Consider the following 11,977-nt stretch of genomic DNA (forward strand, 5'->3'; position numbering starts at 1 on the left):
CATATGGGATGTCGCACTGCAGCAGAGGAACGGAAGACACACACTCTAACAAATCCTTGAGCGTGAATGCTCACAAAGGCACTGGTTAGAATCATCAAAAGATGGAATCAGCCCTGGGAGAGGTCTTCAACAAGTTTATGGAAAATAGATATTATAGATGGATTGTGTATGCATTTTGTAAACTTTTTGCTCCAAAATAAAATTATCTTTTTTTTAAAAAAAGATTTATTTATTTATTTGAAAGTCAGAGTTAGAGAGAGAGAGTGAGGGAGAGTGAAAGAGATAGATAGATAGATCGATCGATCGATCTTCCATCCGCTGGTTCACTTCCCAGGTGGCTGCAATGGCTGGGGTTGGGCCAGGCAGAAGCCAGGAGCCAGGAGTGTCTTCCACGTCTCCCATGTGGGTGGCAGGGGTCTAAACACTTGGGCCATCTTCTGTGACCATTCCCAGACCATTGCTAATGGATTAGAAGTAGACTAGATCAGAAGTGGAGCAGCCAGGACTCAAACTGGTGCCCATATGGGATGCTGGCATCTCAGGCAGCAGCTCTACCTGCTATGCCATGATGCTGGTCCCAATAAATTATTTTTTGTTTGTTTATATTAGAAAAAATATTTATAGATTTTTCATTGACATAAGAATGTTTGTTTTGAAGAGGCAGTGAACTGCTTTTCAAGTCAGTTTTGTTAATGTAGTGAATTTGTACTGGTTTTAAAAGCTTTGTAATGTTTTTTAAAAAATGGTATTCCATTAGCTATGCCTTAACAAATTATATTTTAAAAAATTTGGCAGTGTTCACCTTCACAGGGCACTCTGCATATATTGTAAATATCTTTTTCAGAAAAAAGTGTGCTCTTCAAAAGAAACTGTGTAAAAGGATTAACAGTTCCAGTTATTTATTTCCCACCTTGTTCCTTGCCTTTCTGAAAAGAATCTTAATGTGCCATCAGCCACCAAAAGAAATGCTTTATCCTGGCCATCTATCCCACTATCACATAGCAGTGGTCTCTGGATTAATTCAGAGTATGGCTTTCAAGACTCCGCCCCCCCGACCAGACTGCCACACCCACACATCTCCTTTTCCCATGACCTGCTGCTTCATTCATGTAGTTACATCACCAGTGAAAACCCAGTAAAGGAGATCTGAAATGCAATCTTATTTATTTGTTTCTCTTAAGCCTTATTTTTGACTGGGCTCAGATTTAGACGTAGACACTCTCAGAGGAGACAGCCTCCATCTCCTGGCAATCTGTCCCTGGCAATCTTCTTGGGCCTCCTTCATTTTCTTGGCCAAGAGTTTAGCATAGTCTGCAGCCTCCTCCTTGTTCTTCTTAGTTCGCTGTTTCTTCAGCGCAATTCACTAGCGTTCGTGTTGCGGGACACGTGGAGTAACTAGACGCTGAATCTTGGATGCTTTGGTCTTCGGTTTCTTTCCTTCTGTGTTTGAGGGCTTTCTTACAACATACTGGCGTACATCATCTTCTTTAGAGAGATTGAAAAGTTTGCGAATTCTGTTGGCTCTTTTAGGACCCAGGTGATGAGGCACCGTGGTATCAATCAATCCAGGAATATCTTTCTCTCCTTCTTTTATAATAACCAAATTGAGGATTCTCAAATTGGCATCGACAATGCAGCCCTGAGCTGATTTGTGCTTTCTTTCTCCAGTATTCCTTGGTCTGTAACAGGAATGCCCCTTACTCAGCAGTAGGTGGACCCGGCCATGGGTCAATATACCTTGCTTCATGGGAAAACCTTGTTTGTCATTCCCACCACTGATTCGGACCACATAACCCTTCCATTCTTCACCCAGAGTGTTGGCAGCAACTCCTGTGGCCGTACACCTCTCATAAGAAGTGCGAAGTTTACGTTCATCGTCCACTTCAACGAGTTTCTGGCAGCCAGTGGCTGGGAAGGAGACATCCAGCTTCATTTTGAAGCAGCTGATCACCTCGGAGGCACCAGGGAAAAGACCCCAATGAACTTGTAATTCCATTTTCCATGGTTTTTTTGAAGTACTCTTACAGATCACATTGTTGAAAGCTACTTATAAATTTATCATTTTGGTCATATAGGGCCATAAAAAATTACCTGTTCTCTAGAGGGTTTCTTCATTTTATTACATAGGGAGGGAAAGGAGGAGGAGGAAGAGAAAGCACAATGGATATTTGTCCCAGCCTAATGGGAAGACACCGGTTGAAATGCCTCCGCTTTATGTTGCAGGACCGATGTTTGGTGCCCGGCTCCAGCCCCTGATTCTAGCTTCCTGCTGACGGGGACCCTGGAAGGCAGTGTTGATGTCAGAAGGAACTGGGTTCTTGCAACTCACAGGGGAGAAGGAGGTTAGGTTCTCAGCTCCTGGCTTTGGCCCAGCCCAGCACCAGTCATTGTGGGCATTTGAGGAGTAAACTAGAAAATGGGAGTGCTCTCCTTCTTTCTCTCTCCGCCTCTCAAATAAATTAAAAAAAAAAAAATGTAGAGAGAAAAATGGAAGGAGAGAGAGAGAGACAAGAGAGGAAGTAATTAAAAAGCTGGTAAAATAAGCTAGCGCTGCGGCTCACTAGGCTAATCCTCCGCCTGCGGCACCGGCACCTCGGGTTCTAGTCCCAGTAGGAGCACCGGATGCTGTTCCAGTTGCTCCTCTTCCAGTCCAGCTCTCTGCTGTGGCCCGGGAAGGCAGTGGAGGATGACCCAAGTGCTTGGGCCCTGCACCCGCAAGGGAGACCAGGAGGAAGCACCTGGCTCCTGGCTTCGGACTGGCCCAGTGCACTGGCCGTAGCGGCCATTTGGGGGGTGAACCAGTGGAAGGAAGACCTTTCTCTCTGTCTCTCTCTCTCTCACTGTCTAACTCTGCCTGTCAAAAAAAAAAAAAAAAGTTGGTAAAATAGCTAAGAAATATATTTTCCCCCTGATATGAGATAGAACTTCACTTCTGAGAGGCAATGATTTCTTTTTTTTTTCTTTTAAAGACTTTATTTATTTATTTGAAAGAGTCTCTCTCTCTCTCTCTCACACACACACACACACACACACACACACACAGAGAGAGAGAGAGAGAGAGATCAATCTTCTATCTGCTGGTTCAATCCCCAAATGACTGCATGGCCAGTGCTGGGTCAGGCTGAAGCCGGGGGCTTCATCCAGGTGTCCCATGTGGTGCAGGGGCCCAAACACTGGGGCCATCTTCCACTGCTTTCCCATGCATATAAGCAGAGAACTGGATCAGAGGTGGAGAAGCTGAGACTTGAACCAGTGCCCATATGGAATGCTGCTGGTGTTGCAGGCAGCGGCTTTAGCCACTATACCACAGCGCTAGGCCCTAGGGCAATGATTTTAACCCAGTGTTTTATACCCAGCCAACTTATCCACAAAGAGTGAAGATAGAATAAAGGCATTTCCAGATTCATAGTGTATCAGAAATCTCCCCTCTAGTCTCCTTTCTCAGGAAGTGAATGGAGAATGAGAGAGAAAACCATGCAAAAGGAACTTGTAGAATCCAGAGCACAAGAGATCCAACCAGAACAGCAAGAGGCAGCCCTACAGCTTCCCAGCAGGTCTAGAAAAGGACTGGTCCCAATCAGAGCAGGACAGCAGGAAATTACAAGGTTTGGAAAGAAAAAAAAAGAGAAATATCTAAGTTATCTGATTTTTTTTTTTTGACAGGCAGAGTGGACAGTGAGAGAGAGAGACAGAGAGAAATGTCTTCCTTTGCCGTTGGTTCACCCTCCAATGGCCGCCGCGGCCGGTGCGCTGCAGCCGGCGCACCGCGCTGATCCGATGGCAGGAGCCAGGAGCCAGGTACTTATCCTGGTCTCCCATGGGGTGCAGGGCCCGAGCACTTGGGCCATCCTCCACTGCACTCCCGGGCCACAGCAAAGAGCTGGCCTGGAAGAGGGGCAACCGGGACAGAATCCGGTGCCCCGACCGGGACTAGAACCCGGTGTGCCAGCGCTGCAAGGCGGGGGATTAGCCTAGTGAGCCGCGGCGCCGGCCAGTTATCTGATCTTTCTAATGGGTTGACAGGAGACTTCCATTTCTTTCAGAGATTTCTTGGATCAACTGGTGATAAACACACAGAAAACAAAGTGCAGTCAATTCACGGAGCAGATGGGACTCATGAGGTGTGGGCAGAAAACCAGTTTATTCTTGGAGACCAAGTTATTCTTTGTTCTTTGTTCGGTTTCCCTGTTACGCCAGTTCTTCCGCACACCCTTCAGTGAAGTCTAGGAGGAGTCTCACGCCTTTTTTTAGTGTCTCCCAGGTGATACATTTCTCCTAGTCGTTTAAAGCCCCCAAGCAATCTCAGTCCCACAGTTGAAAAGTTCTCTCCTATGCAATAAGCTGAACCCTTTGAAATTGCCTTGTTTTGTGAGTCACAGGTGGTAGAAGATGGGCCATGTCATTAGATCCACTCTAATAAGAGTCAGATTCCCAAGTTCATGTCACATTCAATGAACTCCCCTTCTGCCACACAGGGCTGCTTTGGACTGAGTACCCGAAGGAAGACAGGGACACCAGGTTGCTCAGGCCTCCCCTCTGCGTCTCCACTCATGAGTCTGCCTCTGGCTCCTCCAGGCTAGAAGGGGCTGTGGAGGTGGAGAGGCGGGCTCCCTGTGACCTTGGCAGGTGCTCATGACGAGCTCTTTCTCCCTCTCCCAGGGTGCTTTCAGGTGCCGTGAGTTCTTCAGAGGCGGGCCTTCCCCCACCCTACTCTGCTCCATGGGCGGGACCTTGCTCAACCTGAAGACCCTTGAGTTGATGCGACTTAGAACTCCACACCTGGGCTGTCCCATCTTGAGTGGACACTCACAATCCCACCCCCACCCCCAGGATTTCAGCCTCTTTTGGTTGAGGTCACCTCCTGCCTCTGGGAAACTTCTTTAAAAAACTTGTTTTTTACTTGTTTATTCTCATTTTTATTTGAAAGGCAAACACACACAGAGAGAGAGAGAGAGAGATAGAGCGAGCAATATCTTCTACCACTGGTTTACTCCCCAAATGCCCACAACAGAGCAGGGCCAAGCTGAAGCCAGGAGCTAGGAACTCCAGCTGGGTCTCCCACATGAATGGCAGGGACCCAAATACTTGAGCCATCACCCGGGGCTTCCCAAGGTGCCCGTTAGCAAGAAATGGAGCTGGGACTCAAACCTAGTCATTCTGATATGGGATGTGGGTGTCCCGAGTGGCACCTTAACCCGCTCCAAACACTGGCCACTGGGCAAACTCCCTTTGTTTTTTTATTTTAAAGATTGATTTATTTATTTGAAAGGTAGAATTACAGGCAGAGAGGGAAAGACAGATTTTCCATTTGCTGGGTCACTCCTCAAGGGCCAGGCCGAAGCCAGGAGCTAAGAGCTTCATCCGGGTCTCCCACTTGGGTGGCAGGAGCGAGGCACTTAGGCTTTCCCAGCTTTCCCAGGTGTATTAGCAGGGATCTGGATCAGAAGTGGAGCAGCCAGGACTCGAGTCGGCGCTCAGATGAGATGTCAACATTGCAGTCAGTGGCTTAACCTGCTAAGGCCCAGTGCTGACCCCTGGGCAGACCTCTTAGACAAGATCCAAGCTGGTGTTTCCCCAGTATGGCCACTTCTGGGCCTCCCGACACTGCCGTGCACCCTCTGCCCCATCCCATCTCCATCAGAGCAGCCAGCCAGCCAGCCAGCCAGCCACTGTTCCTTTACTTGATCCTCTGCAGGATGAGTCAGAGGCTACTCCTCTGTGCTGCCTGAGCTGTGGGGGCCATGTCTCAAGCTTTTTGCGACAACTCCCTGAAGTGCCTTCTTTGAGACTTGAAGTAGAGGCAAAGCACCCCTCACATCCTCCTCCATAGGCACCAGGGCCCAGCACAGCTCTTCAACAGCTGTCTCCAAACATTTTCTTCAATCAGGCAGATTTCAGCATCAACTCCTTTATGCTCTTGAATGATGACAGACCAAAGATAACAAAACCAGCTTTTCAAAAATGTAAAAGAGGGACTGGTGCTGTGGTGCAGCAGGTGAAAGCCCCGCCCACATGGGCACGGGTTCGAGTCCCAGCTACTCTACTTCCAATCCAGCTCCCTGCCAATGTGCCTGGGAAAGCAGTGGAGGATGGCCCAAGTCCTTGGGCCCCTGCACCCATGTAGGAGACCCAGAAGAAGCTCCTGGCTCCTGGTGTTGGATCAGCTCATCTCTAGCCATTTTGGACATTTCAGGGGAGTGAACCAGCAGATGGAAGACCTCTCTCTTTCTCTGTAACTCTGTCTTTCAAATAAATAAAATAAATCTTTACGCCGGCACTGCGGCTCACTAGGCTAATCCTCCGCCTTGTGGCGCCGGCACACCGGGTTCTAGTCCCGGTCGGGGCACCGGATTCTGTCCCGGTTGCCCCTCTTCCAGGCCAGCTCTCTGCTGTGGCCCGGGAGTGCAGTGGAGGATGGCCCAAGTGCTCGGGCCCTGCACCCCATGGGAGACCAGGATAAGTACCTGGCTCCTGGCTTCGGATCAGCGCGGTGTGCCGCCCGCAGCACGCCGGCTGCAGCGGCCATCGGAGGGTGAACCAACGGCAAAGGAAGACATTTCTCTCTGTCTTTCTCTCTCACTGTCCACCCTGCCTGTCAAAAATAAATAAATAAATAAATAAATAAATAAAATCTTTAAAAAATGTAATAGATTATTTTGGGAGACAGTTTTAAGTTCACAGCAAAATCGAGAAGGTACAGAGTTGTTTCTATGTAATCCCTGTCCCCATACATGCACCAGCACCCCCATTATTCACACCTTCCACCAGAGTGTTACTTCTGGTCCAATCCACACCTGCATAGGCACAGCAGAGCCACCAAGGCCCATGTTTGGGGTTGCATGTGTTACAGGCTTGGAGAAATGTACAATGACACTGGTGTCATATCAGGCAGAGTAGTGTCACTGCCCAGCATCCTTGTATCCCCTCTCTGTATATCATCTTTCCTATCCCTGGCCAACCACTGATCTTTTTTAAAAGTTTTTATTTAATGAATGCATTTTTTCATAGATACAGCTTTAGGAATACAGTGGTTCTTTTCCCCGTACCCACCTACCCCCCCCCCCAACTCCCATCCCACCTCCCTCTCCCTCTCCCATCTCCTTCTTCATTATGGCTCTTTTTTGATTTGACTTTATATACAGAGGACCAGCTCCATGCTAAGCATAGACTTCAACAATTTGCACCTACACACACACACACAACATATAGAGTACAGTTTGGGAACAAAATTTGCAGTCAATTCTCATATTACAACTCATTAGGTGTCGCTCCCCCTCTTCGCGGAGGAACGACACAGGACCCTGCGCTGTTCCTTCGTCTGCTCGGCCCTCCCCGGGTTTGCTGCTGGTTCCTCCCGGGTTGGCTACCGACCCTTCCACCTCCGTGGAAGGGCGGTTCCCCCTGCCACCTTCCCCACTTCCGCAGGGGAGCGGCACACCGCTGGCCGGCTCTCTCGGGGGCTGCACAGGTGTTCCTTCAGATAGATGTTCCTGGTGCATGTTGTCTCTCTCCTCCTTTATAGTCCTCTTCCACCAATCCCAACTCTGCTACCCACATGCCGAGTACGCTGCTCTCCTCCAATCAGGAGCAGGTCCTGCTGTTTATTGGTTGAACTGGAGGCAGCTGTGTAGAAGCTGTTTCCGCCTCTCCCAGCGCCATATTGTGGGAGAGCAGATGCATAGAATAAGTCTTAATTCCAGTAACTTAGTCTAGTCCGAGTTGCTCCCCACAATTAGGGACGGAGGTCCTATATGGGGAGCAAGTGCACAGTGACTTCTGTTGTTCCTTAAAGAATTAACACTCTTATTCATGACGTCAGTGATCACCTGAGGCTCTTGCCGTAGGCTGCCAAGGCATGGAAGCCTTTTGTGACTATGGACTCTATTGGTATTTGGACACGGCCATAAGCAAAGTGGATGTTCTCTCCTCCCTTCAGAGAAAAGTACATCCTTCTTTGATGACCCCTTCTTTCCAGTGAGGTCTCACAGAGATCCTCCGTGTAAGGCAACCACTGATCTTATAACAGCTGTCACAGTCTTGCCTTTTCCAGAAAGTCAGTTAGTTGGACTCCTACAGAACAGTCTTTTCAGATCAGTTTCTTACACTTAATAATAGGCACCCTAGTTTCCTCAATGTGTGTTTTTAAAGGTTTATTTATTTATTTGAAAGTCAGAATTACACAGAGAAGAAGAAGCAGGGAGAGAGAGAGAGAGAGAGGTCTTCCATCCGCTGGTTGACTTCCCAGATGGCCACAACGGCTGAAGCTGAGCTGATCCGAAACTAGGAGTCAGGAGATTCTTCCAGGTCTCCCATGAGGGTGCAGGGCCCAAAGGACTTGGGCCATCTTCTACTTCCTTCCTAGGCCATAGCAGAGAGCTGGATCAGAAATGGAGCAGCCGGGACTTGAACCGGCACCCATATGGGATGCCGGCACTGCAGGCGGCGGCTTTACCCGCTACACCACAGCACCGGCCCCCTCCAAGACTTGATAGCTGGTTTCTTTTATTTTCAAATGAAAAAAAAAATGTATTTATTTGAGTGAGAAGGAGGGAGGAAGAGAAAGAGTGAGCTTCCATCTGTTGGTTCAGTTCCTAAATGCCTGCAACAGCCAGAACTGGGCTGGATCTGAGACTGGGAACCAGGATTGCAATTCAGGTCTCCCACCTGGGTAGCAGGATCCCACCCACATGCTCAAACCATCTGGACTACCTCCTCAGGGTCTGCACTCACAGGAAGCTAGAGCTACAGGGGGAATTTAATTCATCTACTGCAATGTGGGATGTGGCCATCTTAATCTGTAGATTAAATACTCCTTTTCTTCTCATTAGTCATTTTTAAAGATTTATTTATTTATTTGAAAGGCAGAGTTACAGAGAGGAAGAGGCAGAGAGAGAGAGAGAAAGAGAGGTCTTCCATCTGCTGTTTCACCCCTCAGATGGCCACAAAGGCCACAGCTGTGCTGATTTGAAGCCAGGAGCCAGGAGCTTCCCATATGGGCGCCAGTTCGAGTCCCAGCTGTTCCACTTCTGCTCCAGCTCCCTGCTAATGTGCCTGGGAAAGCCCCAGAAGATCGTCCATGTGCTTGGGCCCTGCACCCATTTGGGAGAACTGGAAGAAGCTCCTGGCTCCTGGCCTTTGACCAGCCCAGCTCCAGCTGTTGCAGTCCTTTGAAGAACGAACCAGTGGATGCAAGATATCTCTCTCTCTCCCTATCTCTCCCCTATTTCTCTAACTCTGTCTCCTTCAAATTAACTAATTAAAATTTTAAAAATATTTATTTATTCAAAAGGCAACGTTACAGAGAGGGAGAGGCAGAGGCAGAGAGAGAAGTCTTCCCTCCTCTAGTTCACTCCCCAAATGACTGTTACGGTCAGGGCTGGGCCAGACCAAAGCCAGGAGCCAGGAGCTTCATCTGGGTTTCCCTTGTGGGTTGCAGGGGCCATCTTACCAGGTGCATTAGCAGGGAGCTGACTTGGAAGAGGAGCAGCTGAGACTTGAACTGGCACCCATATGGGATGCCGGCACTGCCGCACTCCATCACAGCACTGCCCCCCCCATCATTTCGATTAAGAAATTTAATTAAAAACCTATGTAATAAAGCATAGAAATTATTTAGAGACTAATATTTTTAACATAATATGCCTAAGAGCACTTGTGCTCATAATGAGTAAAAATTTGCCAAGTCAAAAGCTGTTTCGCATGACAAAAACTTTGTATAATGATGGGGAAAATGACTCCCTTTAGTTTTCTGCCTCCGGTACAGTATGAACACATATCCTACTGTTTCCAAATGACTGAGATAAGCAATGGATTCTCCTACAGGATCATTTTAAGCTTACATGGTGAGGGATTTGCTTTTCCCATTGGATTACTTGGTGTTAAATTTAAGAAATAACTAGGTCAGCTAAGGCAACCGGGGCTACCCTGGTGACCTAGAATTGACTCTTGACATCTAACTCTCACCTCACTTATCTGTAGCCCATAGCCTCCCTGTACAAAACCCTATCAAGGGGGCCGGTGTTGTGGTGTAGCGGTTAAAGCCACTGCCTGCAGTGCTGCCATACCATATGGGCACTGGTTCTAGTCCCGGCTGCTCCACTTCCGATCCAGCTCTCTGCAATGGCCTGGGAAAGCAGTAGAAGATGGCCCAAGCCTTTGGGTCCCTGCACCCGCATGGGAGACCCGGAAGAAGCTCCTGACTCTTGGCTTCAGATCAGCACAGCTCTGGCTGTTGTGGCCATCTGGGGAGTGAACCAGCGGATGGAAGACCTCTCTCTCTCTCTACCTCTCCTTCTCTGTGTAACTCTGACTTCCAAATAAATAAATAAATCTTTTTTTTTAAACTCTATCAAGGTTTCTTAGTGCAGTGGGTGAGTGAAAGAGACCAGGACAGAAAAGAAGAGGTACACTCTGCACAAGGCCAACGCCTGGCACTCTGGTCACCTTAGTATTCCTAGTTATTAGCATGTAGTTCACGCTCAGTTACTGTCTGTTGGGTGAACAAATCAACAAGTGATGGTGACTCCTCATTTTCCCAAGGTTTGTGAGCACTGAAATCAAATTATCACAAGTTACATCTATAGCTTATCGATCTCCGAAAAAAAAATCAACAGATTAGATAGTCCACAGAAACAGGTGCTTCACCAGCTAGTTTGAGAAACAGCCAATGGGAAAGGTAGGAAATGTAAGATCTACCTGTTGCATGAGGAGATAGGCAGTATGCTGACAGCAGCATTGTTTATCATAGTGAAAGATGACATCAGCTCAGATGTCCCTCAGTAAAGACTGGGTAAATACAACACAGCATATCCATTTGATGCCAACCTATAGAGCAGTGTCAATGAACACATTAGAGCTAAGTACAGAAATACAGATGGACTGCCAGATATAATGTTGAGGGAAAAAGCAAGACACAGAAGAATTTAAATAATATGCTACCATTTATATTTTGTTTAAAAATTATTTGTTTAAAGATTTATTTATTTTATTTGAAAGTCAGGGTTACACAAGAGAGAAGGAAAGGCAGAGCGAGAGAGAGAGAGAGGTCTTTCATCCTCTGGTTCACTCCTCAATTGGCCGCAGTGGCCGGAACTGTGCTGATGTGAAGCCAGGAGCCAGGAGCTTCATCCTGGTCTCCCACGTGGGTGCAGGGACCCAAGGACTTGAGGCATCTTCTACTGCTTTCCCAGGCCATAGCAGAGAGCTGGATCGGAAGTGGAGCAGCTGGGACTTGAACTGGCGCCCATATGGGATGCTGGCACTGCAGCCGGCAGCTTTACCCGCCACGCCAGAGTGTTGCCCCTAAAAATTTATTTATTTAAAAATTACTGAAAGGTGCCTCAATGAAAGTTCTTTTCCCCTCCTCCATTCTTCTTCCTTTTTTTTTTTTTAATATTTATTTTATTTGAAAAGCAGAGTGAGAGAAAGAGAGAAAGAGATTTTCTATCTGTTGGTTCACTCCCTAAATGGCCTCAGTGACTAGCGCTGGGCCAGGCTGAAGCCAGGAGCGTGGACCTCCATCCGGGTCTCCCGTGATTGGCAGGGGCCCAAACACTTGGGCCACCCTTGGATGCTTTCCCAGGTGCATCAGCAGGGAGCTGGACGGGAAGTGGAGCAGCTGGTGGGATGGCAGCATAACTCGCTGATTCACAAAGCAGGTTCCCCACCTCAGTCTTCTGTCCAGAGGCAGATACGGTGCCACTTCACTCCTATCATTGCAGACCTGTGGAACACAGAAGCACCCTGTCGGTTAACAAACACCCACGTGTTCTGCACTTGTCAAAGCTTTTCTGGATTTTTTTCTGGCCAATTTTATTGATTTTCCCCAAAGAGATAACTTCATTTGATGAATTTTTTCTATTGTTTTTCTGCTCCCAATTTCATTAATATCTTTTCTTTATTATTTCCTTTTGTTTGTTTTGGTTTAATTTGATCTTCTAGTTTTTTTTTTTTTAAGATTTATTATTGTTTTTGCAAG

At 47.6% G+C, this 11,977-nt stretch overlaps 1 pseudogene; it reads right to left on the reverse strand.

The window, feature by feature from the left end:
• Nucleotides 1-1,183: 1,183 nt before the first annotated feature.
• Nucleotides 1,184-2,070, reverse strand: LOC100350446 (small ribosomal subunit protein eS6 pseudogene; annotated as a pseudogene).
• Nucleotides 2,071-11,977: the final 9,907 nt, after the last annotated feature.

The sequence above is a fragment of the Oryctolagus cuniculus genome, chromosome 11, assembly GCF_051225735.1.
Source record: "Oryctolagus cuniculus isolate XC-2025 breed Fujian yellow rabbit chromosome 11, ASM5122573v1, whole genome shotgun sequence".
NCBI lineage: Eukaryota > Metazoa > Chordata > Mammalia > Lagomorpha > Leporidae > Oryctolagus > Oryctolagus cuniculus.